Below are 18,324 nucleotides of genomic sequence, written 5' to 3'. Positions count from 1 at the left end.
CCCTTTTCTTGAGGTTTTGAGATGGCGACAATATCCACTTAGAGTTTTGTATTACCTTTTCCCCAAACCGCTCAGGTCCTGTTGATTCTCTCCCTTAACAGCTCCCCTTCCTGGTCCCCTCTCTGCATCCCACTAGCCCACCACAGACCCTTTCTACTCCCCCGGGGCTCACCTGCTGGCGGCGTGTCCCTCCCACCCACCTCCCAGCCCAAACCCGAGCACCTCACTTCCCTGCTTCAGCGATTCCCCAAGGGGGGTCCCCAGACCACCGACACCAGCATCCTTTGTGAAGTGGTTAGAATTGCAGATTTGGGGGACACACCTGAGACCTACTGACTCAGGTACTCTGGGGGGCAGGGCCCAACAATTTGTGTTTTAATAAGCTCTCCAGGTGCTTCCAGGGCCTGTTAAATTGAAAACCACTGACTTTCTTAAAATTCCTTCCGTGACACCCAGTGCTAGGTCCAGAATTCTTAGCCTGGCCTGCAGAACCTCTGGGACCTGTTCCCTGCCCACCTCTTGAGTCCTGGGTCTTCCTCCCCACCCCTCCCCACCCACCCCTCTCCCTACTCCCCTGCCTCAGCTAGGCCCACCTGCTGCGGTTCCCTAAACAGGGGCTGTTCCAGGTGCCTGCTCCATGTTCCCTCCTGCCAGGGCGTCCTTTCCTTCTACCCACACATCCAGCTCCACTGCCCCTTGGCCCATGACTGACTTAGTGGTCAGCCCATCACTCTCTTTCCCTGAATTATGAGCTCTTGGAGGGCAATGCCACGTGTTTGCACCTTTGTACCCCAGCAAAGACGTATAGCCCAAATGTAGCATCTGATTCAACGCCATGATGTAAGCACTGACCCCGACAGATCCCCGGACACGCGCCAGCACCCAGGTTTGGGTGTTTCGTTTTACTGCTGGGGAGACAGAGTCAGAGGGGTGATTGGGCCCTTCAAGAACCCAGGAAGTTCACGGAAGCCCTCCTGGACCTTGCCAGCACATGCCGGGGACCCTAGAGTGTGATAGAAGGACGTGGGCTTCAAGTCCCATGAACGGAGTCTGAGTCCTGGCTCTGCTACTTTCTAGCACCGTGATCTCAGGAAAAGCTCCAAAACTCAGTTTTCTCATCTCTAAAGTGGGGCTGTTTTTAAATTCAGCATTATTAAATATCTCAGCATTCTTGCATTAAATTTAGCTATGTATATGCCTTCATCTGAGTCCCTCTGAGACAAAGACATGGGTACAGGTCATTTATTTAGGAAGTGATCCTGGGAGGTAGGCAGGAAGGTTTGGGGAGAGCAACTCAGGAAAGAGGAAACACCAGCATAACTATTATAGACAAAGGGGGGCTACATTCTACAGGGAACTCTGCAAAGCACACCGAATGCTCCTCCCCCCAACCCAGAACTGTCCCTCCAAAGGACAGGAAGCTGGGTCACTTATCCACAACTCCCATCTCCCACTGCTTAGGGGTTACCACGGCCATTCACTTTCCCGACACTTCGAGACTGTGTCTCCAAGCTGCTCCTGTTGGCAGGTGCCTGGGTTCCTAGATCTTCTGGGAGGGCCTGGCAGGGAAGCAGAGATTTTCAAGGTACAACTTGAAGCGCGGTGGGACTGTCAGCTTGAGTCCGAGCTCATGTGGAATTTTCCACCGCAGCTGCGACTGCCATCAGAGGTAAGCCGAGGCCACACGAAATGGCGCCCTAAAAGGGTCCGCTGCAGCCTGCGAGCACGTACTCCCATAGGACGTGCGATTACCTCTAGTGGGACCCTAATTTCTCTGAATTGAGATTGCCTGTTTAACTGTCTGTCCTCCACTTCGCAGTGATTTTTACGAGGGCAGGGACAACGTCTGGCTTGTCTAACACAGTTATCTCAATGCCTAACAGGGTGCCCTCCCCAAAGGAGGTCCTCAAAAGTGTTGGTTGAATGGCTGGATGAATGAAAGTGTCTCCCACATAACAGATACTCAAGGCAACCTACCATAGCACTACTCAGACTTTCTAAACTGAAGGAGAGAATATACTATTTTCTCACCAAGTTGCAGGGAATCATTCAAGATGAGGGGATTGGAATTCTTTTTCCATTTGAGACGAAGTTACGGGGACCCAATTCACCCTCTGAGCTGAAACAAAAAGCCCAGACAGAATACATGGGCACTGGTCATCAGGCAACAAAAAAGAGTTATCCGCAAGAGTCAGGAAACAAATGAGGTGAGCCCTGTGACTGCCCTAATTTACTGTTAGGGAAAGTTTCCAGGCAGTGGCAGAAACAGGGGTTGGGAGGGACTATAAAGAGCACAAGGAAACTTTTTTGGGGGTGATGAACATGTAATTATTTCACTGGTATATACATATATATGTGTGTGTCAAAACTCATCAGACTGTAGACTTAAAACTATGTCACTTACTATATGTAACTATACTGCAATAAAATTGCTTAACAAAAAAGACAAGGGGATTGGTATTTCTGTGCAAGTAACAGCATAATCTACATTAGAAAAACATGTACAGAAAGATGTTAAAGAATATGTAAATATGCAATATCTTTCCAGTGAAATCTTTATCTCATTGCTTATAGGCAATATAGTAAATAATCTTTGTCTGGAATTTGGATCTGGTTTCCAGTGGAGTTTCATAATTTTGTCAGCAGGCTCATGCAATCTGAAAAATGAAGTCCCACATTTGTCTCTCCCCATCCAAACCAGAGCCAGTCCCCGTGGGCGGGCATTAGTCCAGCTCACACACCACACACCAGGCTTTCTCCTCTGCTGGCGTCAACCCTTCCCTGCACATTCCAGTGGTTTCTCTAGCGAAACCATGGGAGTCTCCTTTCCACAGCTTCCCTGCCATGCCTGGAGCATTGTCACCACCTTTCCAAGATCTCTATCCCTTTAATGTCCTCTGCACCTGCCCACCACCCTGTTCGTGGGCCGCTGAGGCCACCCATTCCTGCGTGACCACTCTCCCTTCCTTTCCAATGCTCTTCTCTAGGGAAGGAGTAAGAGGGGACCCACTGCGGAGCACCTTGAACCCCCCGTGGAATGGTTCTTCCCGATTTGCCACCCACTGCCCTAGCAAAATCGTGTCCTTAAGGACACAGTTCTTTCCGTAGGATCCTATAACCACCTCCTTGCATGAATCTAAAGTGCCCCCAAGGGGTGATGTTGGGTATGTGCAAACATAGCCTAACTCCCCTCTCTTCAAGGCCTGATGGCTAAGTGTGGCAGTTGTGTTAAACTCTTTCTGCTTTAATATGGCTTTTCTTTTTTTAATTCTTGGGAACCTCTTGTCCTTCTTGACAACCTGTCATCAGTTTGGACAATAAACACCTCTCTTCCCCAGTCTACCATCAAGCTACATAGAACCGAATCTCACTGTGGTCAGGGCTCAGTTAGTTCCCACTGGGATTCTGAGCCCTGAGAAAGGCAGTGCATGTGGCTGGCTGGCTGGGGTAGGGGAACATCATTCTTCACAGGGAACCACAGGTAGAGGTTAGCAGTTCATGGTGGGCTGCACAGACCTCTGCAAAGAGTGCCATCACTTCCAGACTTTGTCCTCTAAATTAATACTTCAAAAAAAATTTTTTTTTTGGAGGGAATGATTTACAATGGGAGGTAATGTTGTAAATTTCAGGGGCTTATCTTAGAAAGTCTTGAACCCTGGAAAAGGAGAACTTCCTGTGTTAGGGTTGGAATTTTTGATGGAAGAGTGTCAGGAGAAAGGGTAAGTTTGGGAGGACATTGCTCCAACAGAAGAAGAAGCCTCAACCAGATTCCTTTAGGAGCAGATGTGTTCACCTTTCTAGCTGGGTGTCAGGAATGAGTAGAGAAAAGGGATTAGTCTCATGGGATGGATGGAATCCTGCTACCACCTGCTGACATTCCAGGTGGGATGTGAACCCCTGGTCAAGACTCAAGTCCACCTCAGTGGCTCATCATGTGGAGCAAATCCTATCTCATAAAGTTACAGGAGCTCCAACATCCCTTATCTGTTCCCACAACCTGGTCTGAATCCCCACATGTCACCTGAATTCCCACAGCCATGTCTCTGCCTCCAGCCATGAGCCCTCCCAAGTCTTTACCTCTCCATTGCAGAAAGGACACTGTGACCACGTTATACCCTTTCTCAATGACCCCTCCAGTCTCCCTGCTGCCTTGTGGAGGAAGTCACCATTGGGCCCCCTTCCACCTCCCACTCTCCACTCCAGGTGTACCTCAGCCACCCAGCCCCAGCCTCCTGCCACTCTGGACTTGTCACCACCCACCAGCAACGCCAGGTCATCCCCATCTCTGTGGTTTGGTGGGAAGGGACCCAGGAAGAGGGAGAAGATGGAGACATGAGGAAGAATGGCTGATGGAAAAAGAGCCAAGAGTTTATGGCAGCTGAGAGAATGCAGTTCCCACCCAAGAGTGCGGGTCCTCTGGCTGAGAGGTGAGAGGACGGAAGTAGGAGATCATGCCTTAAGCCTTCTATTATCTAAACTAAGTAGAAACTGGGGTCAAGTTAAAACTACTCCAATAGCCCATGTCCGTCCCTTTAGAAGACACATTCATGCAAAGAGATGCACAGTGCCCACACATGCACACGTGTGCGTGTACACACACACACCTGCCCGCATACACACACACACACACACACACACACACACCCGTGGAACTCTCCATGGCCGCTGCTCATTGTCCCTGACTCCTCTCCAGAGTTCTGGGCTTGTCTTACTCCATTTGGATGTGAGACTGTGTCGAGCAGAAGCAGCTTTCCAGGGGATTCCCACAGAGGAGCTGCAGCAAGGCTGAGCCCTAAGGGTCTCCCAGGACCACCTGGAAGAATGGAACAAACAAACCCAGAAACAGACACAAATACCCATGCGTATTTAGTTTATGATCAAGTCTGCATTCCAGAACAACAGAGGAAATAATGGGCCGTTTAAGAAACTGTCCTGAGACAACTAGAACAAAAGAAACTCATACCACACGCCAAAATATATCCAGATGGGTTTAAAGGAAATGCAAAACCATGATATAACTGGGGAAGAAAACAGGCCAATTTTTTTTTTTACAGTCATTCGGTGAAGGCTGTCTCAGCATGGAGCGAAGGGAGAAACCACAGAGGGAACAACTGTTGGATTTGATGATGTAAAAACGATGCTAAGTCCCATTTCACAGATAAAGAAGCTGAAGCCTATAGAGTCCAGACAGGCAGGAAATGTGGCTAATAAGAGCTGACACACACCTCATACACATGTCCCTGAAAGGTGGTGACACAGTCTTCAAAGACCCTCCGGTCACAGCCACGGCGCCAATGTTCAGAGGCCAGAAGGGCAGGAAACGAAGCGAGAGAAAGGGGCCGCGTGCAGGCGTGTGACATTTCCGCAAAGCGAGAGCACGCGCCCCAGCAAAAGGGGAGCGCGCCCACCCCCCACCCCCAGCAGTGCCCACCCCATGTCCGTGAACTGAGCCTGCGTGGGGATGAGCGTCCAGCTGTCAGGGCTGCAAAGGCTCAAGAACTGAGCACAAAACAAACAGTGCACAATCCTCCAGCTGAGCCGGGACCCGTGTCCTCTGTGTTAGGCAGTAAGCCTGGTCTTGATTGTCTCAGCCCTGCTGCCTCAACAAGCTAGGGGTGCAAAGGGGTGGGGGGGCATGAGGGGGATGGAAACAATGAGCTTTAAAACCTGAGGGGGGACACGGGAGCACGCAGGCCCAGGACAGCGGGTGAGAGGGTTTCGATGTGACAATGTGAGAATTAGAACAGGGAGCTGTCCTCGGCTTACCTCCCCTCCCCTCCCCCCACCATTCTCTCCAAGCAGCAGGGAGGGGGACGGAGGTTGCTGAGGAACATCCAAACAGGAACCACCATGGGACGTCTGCAAAGGGTCTCCAAAAGCAAGAAGAGAACTAAATTGCTGGGAAGGTACTATCCGGTATTACAGTACTGGAATACCCCTCCATGGCTGAACCTCCTTTTCTCTGGGATGCGTCAATCTGAGCTTCTCACCTGGGTCAGCCCGCATTGCTTTAGGGAATTGGAGGGACCCAAGAGCAAAAGAGACACGTTCTTGGTTTTGAGTTTTAAATCAGCGTGTCTCAACTCAAATGCACAAAGAAGAAACTGGGGATCATGTTAAAGGGAAGACTCTGAGTCAACAGGTCTGGGGGAGGAGCCTGAGGTTGTGCAATCATTGCAAGCTCCCAGATGTCCAAGCCGCTGGTCTGCAAACCACACTTTGAATGACAAGGACCTAAGGTCCAGGTGTCAGGCAGAAAGGGAGAGGAAGACTACGTGGCCCTCCCTCACCTCCCAGACAAAGAAGAGAGGGGAGAGCGAGATAAACATCAGGCTTGCAAGGCAGCCGTGGGCCGAGCGTCCCGCGCACCCCGCTGAGAGGCCCACGGACATTGACTTGGGAATCCCTGCCTGAGACGCTCCAAGTTCAGCTTCCCATCTCTGGCCCTGAGACAGCAGCCTGCCCAGACTGGAGAAGGTGAGCTAAGCGCCTGCACCGGTCGCTCCGGGCCTGAGGTCCTGTTCTGCCTGCCAGAAGGAGGGGGGAAGGAGGAGGAAGGGCAGGTTCGACGGTTTCCTCATCTGTCTTAGCGGGGGGGTCACCGCCACCGTCTAAAACTTGAAATATTGTTTAAAAATGCTTAGAAAGCTCAACTAAGTACCTGAAACTGTAGAGCTATGTTTAAGTAGCCTTGAATCTTGAGGACGATTGTATAACGATATAGCTTTTACAATGCGACTGTGTGATTGTGAAAACCTTGTGTCTGATGCTCCTTTTGTCCAGGGTATGGACAGATAAGGAAAAAAAAGGATTAAAAAATGAATAAATTATACAGGGGGATAAAGGGCAAAAAAACGGATAGAATGAAACAGTAGTAGTCAATTAGAGGGAAGAGCCAGGGGTATAGGATGTATAAGTTTTTCTTTTTTCTTTTTATTTCTTTCTCTGGAGTGAGGCCATTCTTCTAAAAATGATCATGATGATGAATACACAGCTATCTGATGATATCGTGAACCATAGATTATACAGTATATATGGACCACATGTGTGTGAAGATTTCTCAATAAAAATATTTTTAATCCCAACTAATTAATTATTTAGTGCATTTTTTGGTACGATTTTTATATGCCTGCTCCCACCTCCATAACCACAACCTGAATTTATGTATAACATTTTACTGTGATTCCATTTTACTGTGAATATTTCTGTTCCTTAGTAAACATAGCAGTGTTTTGCACGTTTTAAAGTTAATACACATGATTTCATATTGTACATCTCCACCCTGAAATTATTTTCTTGGCCTAACCTGACGTTTGTGAGTTTCCTGCCTATTGAGGTGTGTTGCTTGCTCATTAACTTTCGTCATTGTATAGTGTATAAAGTCCGGTATCAATTTCTCTGTTGATGGACAGGTAGTTTGTTTCCAGGTGTTTGCTTTATACAAATAATGCTACTGTGAATATTCTTGTCTCCTGATGTGTGCAAATGAGTTTCTTGCACATTTCGGGGTAGAATTTGATGGGTCATAGGGTGCATGTATCTTCAACTTTACTCAGAATCACTTGTCTGAGCGACTGACCCAATTTATGTTCACAGCAATGGTGAACAGGAGTTCCAAAGGCTCCTTATCCTCAACAATTCTTAAATACTTTCAAATTTTTGCCAACTTGATCGGTGTGAAATTGTACCTGATTATGATTTTATTTTGCATTTTCAATGCAGTTGACTGTTAGTTTGGTGGCCTCCATGAATCACACCTCCCATAGTCACGTCCTCGTGTGCAGCCCTTCCTTTGGCTCTGGGCTGACCCTGTGACCTGCTTTAACCAGTAGAACATGGCAGAAGTGACACAGGGCCAGTGCCGGGCCTTGGGAAAGCCTGCCACCTCCCTGTTTGCACCATTGGGTCATCATGTAGGATGTCCAGCCACACTGCTAGAGAGGCCACATGGAGAGATCACACTGAGAGGTCACTTGGAGAAGGAGTGGCCCTGAGACTACATGGAGGGGATCTGAGGCCCCAGCCATATAACCCCCATTGGGCCGTTCCAGCTGGCTCCCAGCTGTTAGTCTTCCAAGCTCAGGGCCCAGATGCCATGAGAGAAGACACACTGGCTTCCACACCAGACATTTTATGGAGCAGAGATAAGTTGTCCCCACCGGGCCCTTTTAAAATTTTTGGCCCACAATTCTCTAGATCTTCTAGAATATTTAAAGTTGTGCTTTTTACGTTGTGGTTTTAAATCACCCTGGGATAGTTTTTGCTTGTGTTGGGAACTAGGAATTCAATTTTATTTTGTTTTCATAGAGATAACAATTGACCCCAGTTGCATGAATTGAATAGCTTCTCCCCCCTTTAATGACCACCATTTCCCTTGTATTAAAACAAATTTCTCATGTAAGTGTGGCTCTATTTCTGCGCTGAATGTTCCCCTGCTCTATTTGTCCACCCCTACATGAATAATACATTGTCTCTATTACTGTAGTTTTAAAATAAGTTATGGCATCTGCCAGGACAAGTCACCATCCCTTGTTCTTCAAAACTTGCTTTGTCTATTCTTGGCCTTTCGCTCATCCGTGTAAATTTTAGAACCAGGGTGGCAAGTCCCATAACAAACCTTATAGAGGTTTTTATTAGAATGTCTTTGAATCTATAGAATAGTTTGGGGGGAATTGATATTTATGATGTTAACTTTTCCTATCCATAAATGTGATATATCACTCTATTTATTTAGAAACTTTTCAGTGTATTTCAATAAAGTGTAGTAATTTCTTCATGAAGGTCATAAATATTTGTTGTTAGATTTATTCTTTTATACCTTACATTTTTTGGTTGTTGATACTGCGAATGGTATTTTTAATGGTGACTAGAAATGCATTTAATTTCTGTACTTTGATTTTATATCTAACAACCACCCATCATATTAATTTTAATGTGTTTTCCATGTCAATAATCACAGTACAGTCAAACGATGACTTTCTTTTCTTGCTTTGCAACTACTTACTTAATCTTTCTTCTCTGTGTCTGCTCTTACTGTGGCAAGCCAGGGCCTCTAGTAAATTGTTGAATAAAAATGGTCAATGGGACCATCCTTTCCTCAGCCTTGATTTTATACCCATTTCTCCTAATGTTCCACCAATCCGAGGGATGCTTTCTGTAGGTGCTTTGAACACACAAACACATATATCCTGTCTGATGTTCTTGTAGGTTTTTGAATATGTGGATGCTGATGATCGTATGCTTCCCCGCCCATTAATCTGTTAATGTAGTGAATCTCAGGAATAGTTTTACAATATTAAGTCATACTATGATGTATGTTGTGGGATAAAACTAGTTTGACCATGATGTATTTTTTTCTACATGTTGTTGGATTCAGAATTCTAGTATTTTTTTTTTTTGCATTTGTTCATCTATTGTCTCGTGTACTATTGGCCCATAATTTTCCTTTCTTGTACTGTCATGTCTGGTTTAGTATCAAGGTAGCACCAATTTCATAAAATGAGTTGAGGTACTTCTTTCCACTACTATTCTCTGGAACAGTTGACACTACAGAAAATCTCAGTAGACTTGCCAATGAAATAACCCAATAATCTGAACTTGGTCCTCCCTCTCTCTCTCTCTCTCTCTCTCTCTCTCTCTCTCTCTCTCTCTCTCTCTTTCTCCTCCTCTTCTTCCTCTTTTTCCCCTTCTCCTTCTCCTTCTCCTTCTCTTTCTTCTTTTTTGGTTTCTGGACACTTCACTACCAAATTGATTACGTCTATCGTTATCAGACAGCTTTGTTTTCCTATTCCCGCTTTTGCCACTTTCGGCGATGGCAATTTTCCAAGAAATTAACAACTTTTCTAAATTTTCAAACTGATAGATAGAAAGATCTCCAGAGTATTTGCTTATTACATTTTAAATACCTGCAGTGATCCTCTGTTACCTCAATAATTTTACTTATTTGTGCCTTCTTGTTTTGTCTTGATTAAACTTGCCCAAGTGTATTAGTTAGGGTTCTCTAGAGAAACAGAATCAACAGGGAACACTTGCAAATATAAAATTTATGAAAGTGTCTCACGTGACCGTAGGAATGCAAAGTCCAAAATCCACAGGGCAGGCTGCGAAGCCGATGACTCCAATGGATGGCCTGGATGAACTCCACAGGAGAGGCTCACCAGCCAAAGCAGGAATGGAACCTGTCTCCTCTGAGTCCTCCTTAAAAGGCTTCCCATGATTGCATTTAGCATCACCAATTGCAGAAGACACTCCCCTTTGGCTGATTACAAATGGAATCAGCTGTGGATGTAGCTGACATGATCATGACCTAATCCTATGAAATGTCCTCATTGCAACAGACAGGCCAGCGCTTGCCCAATCAGACGAACAGGCACCACAACTTGGCCAAGTTAACACCTGTCCCCAACCATGACACCAAGTTTTATCTACTTTAGTAGTCTTTTCAAAAACCAACTTGTGATGTTATTTCAAAAAAGCTGTAAAAATGGAAACGTGCAATATGTAACTTAGTTTAGATTTTATTTATTTTTGTTGATAAGTTGTAAGTTTAGAGAAAAATCATGCAGAAAACACAGTTTCCATAATCCACCCCTTCGGACACATAGTTTTCCCTATTATTAATACTTTGCATTAGTGTAGCTTTGTTAAAATTGGTGAAACAATATATTATAATATTAACTACAATCCATAGTTTACATTAGGCATTCTGTTTGTTACATAATCCAATGGCTTTTAAAATATTTTTTATTTTAGTAATATAAATAGAGCTTAAAATTGCCCCTTTTAGCCACATTCAACTATATAATTCAGTGGTGCTCATTACTGTCACAATGTTGAGCTACTATCAACACCATCCATTACCAAAGCTTTTCCATCTCCCCAAACAGAAACACTGAACCAAATTAAACATTAAATCCCCAAACTCTACCCCACCCTGACACCTGGTGAACTTTATTCTAATTTATGACTCTATGAATTTGCTTATTCTAATTATTTCATATCAATGAGTTCATGTAATATCTGTCCTTTTGTGTCTGGCTTATTTTATGCAAGAAGATTCTTTAAGTCGCAGTCAGCATATTGTAACGTGTATCAGAACATCATTCTTTTACGTAGCTGGATAATGCTGCATGAAATGATAATATTCCGTTGAATGCATACACCACATTTTGTTTATTCATTCATCTGTTGATGGGCACCTAGGGTGCCTCCATATATTGGCAGTTGTGAATAATGCTGCTATGAACATCACTGTGCTATATCTGTCTGAATCCCTGCTTTCAAATTTTTTGGGTATACACTGAGTAGTGGATTGCCAGGTCATATGATAATTCTATATTTAATTTTTGAGGAACCACCAAGCTGCTTTCCATAGTGGTTTCACTATTTTACATTTTCGCCAACAACAAATGAGCCCTCCTATTTCTCTGCATCCTCTCCAACACTAGTTACTTTCTGTTTGTTGTTTTTTTAATAATAGCCATTCTTGTGGATATGAAATGGTATCTCATTGTAGTTTTGATTTGCATTTCCCTGATGGCTAATAATGTTAAGTATCTTTTCAAATGCTTATTGGTCATTTGTATATCTTCTTTGTAGAAATGTCTATTCAAGTCATTGCCCATTTTTTAAATGGGTTCTTTGTCTTTTTTTGCTGTAGAGTTGTAAGATTTTTTTATATGTGTTAGATATTACTCCCTTATTGGACATGTGGCTTCCAAATTATTTTCTCTAGTTCTGTAGAACTAGATCAAGTTCTTTACTTGATAAAGTGCTGTGATGTACAAAACTTTTTAATTCTGACAAAGTCCCATTTATCCGTTTCTTTCTTTTGTAGCTCATGCTTTTGTCGCAGAGGTTAGGAAACCATTGCCTAAAACAAGGTTGTGAAGAAGCTAATCTATGTTTTCTTCCAGAAGTTTTATAGTTTGATTTGTAATATTTAGGTCTTCGATCGCTTTTAGCAATTTTTTATATATGGTTGACTTCTAGCTTCATTCCATTGTTGTCAGAAAGATACATTGAAAGATTTCAATAGTTTTGAATATGTTGAGACTTGTTTTTGTGGCCTAACATGTCCTATTCAAGAGAACAACCCATGTGCACTAAAGAAGTGTGTGTATTTTGCTGCTGTGGGTGAAGTATTCTATATGCATCTGTTAGGTCTAATTGGGTTAGAGTATCCCTCAAGTTTTCTATTGCTCTTTATTCTAGATATTCTATCTGTTATTAAAGTGATATATTGAAATCTCCTACTGTTAATGTATACTGTCTATTTCTTCTTTTAAATATGTCAATATTTGCTTTACATATTTTGAGGCTCTGCCTCTAGGTGTACATATATTTATTATTGTTGTGTCTTCCTGTTGAATTGACCTCTTTACCAATATAATGACATTCTTTTTTCTCCTATTTTTTGACATAAAGTCTATTTTATCTGATATTAGTATAGCCACCCACTCTTTGCCCCAACTCTCTCTTGTTTACTATTTGTGTAGTATGTTTTTTCTCATAATTTCACTTGCAATCTATTTACATTTTGAAATTTAAGGAGGGTCTTTTGTAAGTAGCATATAGTTGGGTCATGCTTTTTTATCTATTCTGCCAATCTCTGCCTTTTAACTGGAAAATTAATCCATTTACATATAAAGTAACTACTGATAATACAAGGCTACCTTCTGCCATTTTGCTATTTGGTCTTTTTTAAGTCTTACAGCTATTTTGTCCTTCATTTCTCCATTAATGCCTACTTTCATATTTATTGATTATTTTTTGTATTGTACCATTTTCAGTCCTTTCTCATTTCCTTCTGTATGTAGTTTTCATATATATACAAACATATAGTGTATGTTTGTCATGGAGCAACAATTTACCATCCTAAATCTATAACAATTGTGTTTAATTTGATACTAACTTAAACTTCAATAGCATATACAAACACTATTCCTATATTCCTCTATCCTCCCTCCACTTTTTTATTATACTTGTTATAAATTATTTCTTTATGCATCATATGTCTTAAGCCATCAATTTATCACTATCTTTTTATGCATTTATATTTTCAGAACCTGTAAGAACTAAAACAGTGGAGTTACATGCCAAAAAATGCTATGTGACAATACCGGTCTTTGTAATTACCTGTATGCTTACCTTTACCATGGTCTTTATTTCTTTGTGCCACTTCATTCCACTGTCTAATATATTTTCCTTTCAGTCTGAAGAATTCTCTTCAGTGCTGTTTATAGGGAAGGTCTAGTGGAGATGAACTGCCATAGCTTTTTTTTTTTTAACCTGGGAATAACTTAATTTTTTCTTTGTTTTTGGAAGACAGTCTTGCCTGATAAAAAAAAAATTCTTGTTTGACAACTTTTTTTCTTTCAGCACTTTAAGTATTTCATCCCACTACCTTCTTTTCTCTATGGTTTCTGATGAGAAATTGATACCTTAAGCTTATCAGGGCTCCCCTGTACATGACATGTTGCTTTTCCCTTGCAGCCTTCAGGACTCTCTCCTGTCCTTGGTATTGGACCGTCTGACCACTCTGTGTCTGGGCATAATTCTTTTTAAGTTTATCTGCTTGGGGTGTGTTTTGATTCTTGAATCTGTATGGGCATGTCTTTCATTAAATTTGAGATGTTTTCTCCAGTGTTTCTTTGAATTTTTCTTCTCCTTTCTCTCTATCTTCTCCTTCTGGGACTTCCAAAATGCATATGGTGGTTTACTTGATGGTGTCCCACAGGTCTCTTAGGCCTGTTCACTTTTTTTTCATTATTTTTCTTTCTACTTCTCAGCCTGAATCATTTAAGTTGTTTTGTCTTTAACTTCACTGATTCTTTCTTTTGCCCATTCCAGTCTGCTCTTGAAACCCTCTAAGGAATTTTGCATCTCAGTTATTATAGTCTCAAATTCCAGTATTTTTGTTTGGTTCTTTTTTAAAATTTCTATCTCTTTATTGAGATAGTCATACTGCTCATTCTTCATTTTCCTTAGGTCCTATAATTCTTTCCCTTGCCTTTTTAAAAATCTTTGTCCTATATGTCTGTATTAGTTAGGGTTCTCTAGAGAAACAGAACCAACAGGGAACACTTGCAAATATAAAATTTATGAATGTGTCTCACGTGACCGTAGGAATGCAGAGTCCAAAATCCACAGGGCAGGCTGCGAAGCCGATGACTCCAATGGATGGCCTGGATGAACTCCACGGGAGAGGCTCACCAGCCAAAGCAGGAATGCAACCTGTCTCCTCTGAGTCCTCCTTAAAAGGCTTCCCATGATTGCATTTAGCATCACTAATTGCAGAAGACACTCCCCTTTGGCTGATTACAAATGGAATCAGCTGTGGATGTAACTGACATGATCATGACCTAGTCCTGTGAAATGTCCTCATTGCCACAGACAGGCCAGCGCTTGCCCAATCAGATGAACAGGTACCACACAACTTGGCCAAGTTGACACCTGTCCCTAACCATGACAATGTCCAAAGTCTTTTCCTTTGTTTTGACTGTTTCTTGATTTTTGTTTTATTCCTTTGGATGGGCCATCACCTCCTGTTCCTTTGTTTTGCTTGTAATTTTTTGTTGTATATTGTGCACAATATTTTATAGTGTTAATTCTGGGATTTGGTCCTTAAATTGTCTGTTCCTTAAGTTTATATTCAGTTAGTGATATGACATTGATTTCCTTGAGTTACAGGAGCTAATAAATACAAACAAACTAAGGCAAAAGGAAAAAAAACACCTTTCCCATCTTTTGCAAATTGGCTCTGCATTGACAGGTGCTCTCCTTCAGAATTTATCAAGAAATTCAGTTTGACAGGAAATGATCTTTAGTGTTGGGATACATTAAATGACATATGTCTAATACATCTTGTTTTTTTACACAGTAATTTTGTATTAACTGGTTTGTGGCAGTTAAATCAACTGGATTATGACATAGATTTAACAGGGCATGTGCTTGATTTTGTACATTATCTTGACATATAAATATAGAGTGCATGTTTACTAGATACATAGCAGTCTTGCTGATATGCGGAAATGATTCACACTTCATAAAATAATACTCCAAACCTGAAGAATAGAGAGAGTTTTCCCCAACACTGCCAGTTTGCACAGCTTCAGGGGACACCATTTTCCTTATTTTCTTTTTGGCCCCAGAAATTGTGAAATAATGGCCATCCGTATCACTTACTCTTCATACCAATTTTAATAATGTTTAGAATTCAGTATAAATAAACAAAACAGTCTACCTCCAGTATGGCAACCCTTCTTACATGCTTTTTTCTGCCCTTAATCACCTGTGTTGGAATACTGCCTTGGTTTAGAAGAGGTATTTGGATGACTTCTCTGTTCAGTTAGAAAATCTAATAACCTCTGGAACACTAATTTTACAAATCCAAACAAAACATTAATGTAAACATACATGAGCCTTCCATTAGTTTAACCAATTTTTAAAAAAATATTTTTTGTTGAGAATTCTTTGCACGCCTATGGTCAGTGCATAGTGTGCAGTCAGTGGCTCGCATTGTTGTTGCATGGTTGTGTATTCATCACATGTATTCATTCATCTTTGGAGCATTTGCATCAGTCCAGGGAAGGAAATGGATAGGAGAGGGGGTTCGTGCATCTGTGCCCCTTGCCCTTCCCTCTCATTGACAGCCAGTATTTCAATCTACCTATTAACCAATTGTTTTTTAAGATGGATTTGTATTCAGTCATTTACTCAAGGCAATCCAGAAAAATTTAATGTCTGTGAGACTGAAGATGTTACAAACACACATGAATAATGATGTTGTTAAAAACTCTCCAGAAAAGCAACTAAAGAAACAGAAACAATACGAAACAGCTCCCGGAGTCACGACAGAGACCAAAAAGACAGCGTACCCCATTCTGGAACAGCTGAACGGGCAGGGAGAATCTGCTGCGGTGAGATACCCGAGGGGCGCACGTTTTCCCGGCCGGGGCGGCTGGCGACTGGGGTCCCCTCCACGCACGTGGCTCCCCGGTCTGACTGGGAACGTTGGATAGCGGGGCCCTCCCGTCACGCTTGGCGTTTCGGGCCAGCTGGGCAATTAGGACCGGCACTCTCCCAAGCCGCGGGGCCAGCGACCCCCGCCTCCACGCGCGGTTTCCCGGGCCGACTGCCGTGCAGACAGACGAGCTCCACGAGCGCCACCTACTGGGCAGGAAAAGAAAAACAGAGCCCAGAGATTTCACAGAAAAACCTTTCAACCAGCTGGGTCCCACACCCAGGGAAATCTGATCAAATGCCCAGACACCAGCAGAAAATAATGAATGACGCTCGGAAAATTGAAGATATGGCCCAGTCAAAGGAACAAACCAATAGTTCAAATGAGATACAGGAGCTGAGACAACTAATGCTGAATATACGAACAGAAATGGAAAAACTCTTCAAAAACCAAATCAATAAATTGAGGGAGGACATGAAGAAGACATGGGCTGAACAAAAAGAAGAAATAGAAAATCTGAAAAAACAAATAACAGAACTTATGGGAGTGAAGGACAAAGAAGAAAAAATGGAAAAAACAATGGATACCTACAATGGTAGATCTAAAGAGACAGAAGCTACAATTAGTGAACTGGAGGATGGAACATCTGAATTCCAAAAAGAAACAGAAACTATAGGGAAAAGAATGGAAAAACTTGAGCAGGGGATCAGGGAACTGAATGACAATATGAAGCGCACAAATATACGTGTTGTGGGTGTCCCAGAAGGAGAAGAGAAGGGAAAAGGAGGAGAAAAACTAATGGAAGAAATTATCACTGAAAATTTCCCAACTCTTATGAAAGACCTAAATTTGCAGATCCAAGAAGTGCAGCGCACCCCAAAGAGAATAGACCCAAATAGGCGTTCCCCAAGACACTTACTAGTTAGAATGTCAGAGCTCAAAGAGAAAGAGAGGATCTTGAAAGCAGCAAGAGAAAAACAATCTGTCACATACAAGGGAAACCCAATAAGACTATGTGTAGATTTCTCAGCAGAAACCATGGAAGCTAGAAGACAGTGGGATGATATATTTAAATCACTAAAAGAGAAAAACTGCCAACCAAGACTCCTATATCCAGCAAAATTGTCCTTCAAAAATGAAGGAGAAATTAAAACGTTTATAGACAAAAAGTCACTGAGAGAATTTGTGACCAGGAGACCAGCTCTGCAAGAAATACTAAAGGGAGCACTAGAGTCAGATACGAAAAGACAGAAGAGAGAGGTATGGAGTAAAGTGTAGAAAGAAGGAAAATCAGATATGATATATATAATACAAAAGCCAAAATGGTAAAGGAAAATATTATCCAAACAGTAATAATACTAAAAGTTAATGGACTGAATTTCCCAATCAAAAGACATAGAATGGCAGAATGGATTACGACCCAGCAATACCACTGCTAGGTATCTACTCAAAGGACTTAAGGGCAAAGACACAGACGGACATTTGCACACCAGTGTTTATAGCAGCATTATCTACAATTGCAAAGAGATGGAAACAGCCAAAATGTTCATCAACAGACGAGTGGCTAAACAAACTGTGGCGTATACCTACGATGGAATATTATGCAGCTTTAAGACAGACTAAACTTATGAAGCATGTAATAACATGGATGGACCTAGAGAACATTATGCTGAGTGAGTCTAGCTCAAAACTAAAGGACAAATACTGTATGGTCCCACTGATGTGAACCGACATTCGAGAATCAGCTTGGAATATATCATTGGTAACAGAGACCAGCAGGAGTTAGAAACAGGGTAAGATAATGGGTAATTGGAGCTGAAGGGATACAGACTGTGCAACAGGACTAGATACAAAAACTCAAAAATGGACAGCACAATAATACCTAAGTGTAATGTAACTAGGTTGGAACACTGAATGAAGCTGCACCTGAAATATGGTTTTTTGTTTGTTTGTTTGTGTGTTTGTATCTTTTGGTTTTGTTTTTTTTCTTTTTCCTTTTTTTATATATATATATATTTTATTAGTATTATTATTTTAATTCTCTTCTCTATATTAACATTCTATATCTTTTTATGCTGTTTTGCTAGTTCTTTTCCTAAATCGATGCAAATGTACTAAGAAATGATGATCATACATCTATGTGATGATACTAAGAATTACTGAGTGCATTTGTAGAATGGAATGATTTCTAAATGTTGTGTTAATTTCTCTTCTTTTTTTTGATTAATAAAAAAATTTAAAAAAAAAAACTGAGGATATATAAGATAATATGTGAAATGCATTAACATTTATGGTGATACATTAGGTTAGATATGAAAAATACTTTTGGTTAGAACTCCAAAATTATCTCTATTTAAAAT

General features: G+C 42.0%; 1 long non-coding RNA gene across 1 annotated transcript in view; it reads left to right on the top strand.

Annotated features, from left to right (window-relative positions):
- Positions 1-6,192: 6,192 nt before the first annotated feature.
- Positions 6,193-18,324, top strand: part of LOC143658071 (uncharacterized) — a 42,857-nt gene continuing 30,725 nt past the window's right edge. Inside the window, exon 1 of the long non-coding RNA XR_013163111.1 lies at positions 6,193-6,477. This is a non-coding gene — a long non-coding RNA (uncharacterized LOC143658071). The remainder of the gene's footprint in view (positions 6,478-18,324) is intronic.

This window comes from Tamandua tetradactyla, chromosome 15, assembly GCF_023851605.1.
Source record: "Tamandua tetradactyla isolate mTamTet1 chromosome 15, mTamTet1.pri, whole genome shotgun sequence".
Lineage (NCBI taxonomy): Eukaryota > Metazoa > Chordata > Mammalia > Pilosa > Myrmecophagidae > Tamandua > Tamandua tetradactyla.
This window is presented reverse-complemented; position numbering and strand designations above follow the sequence as displayed.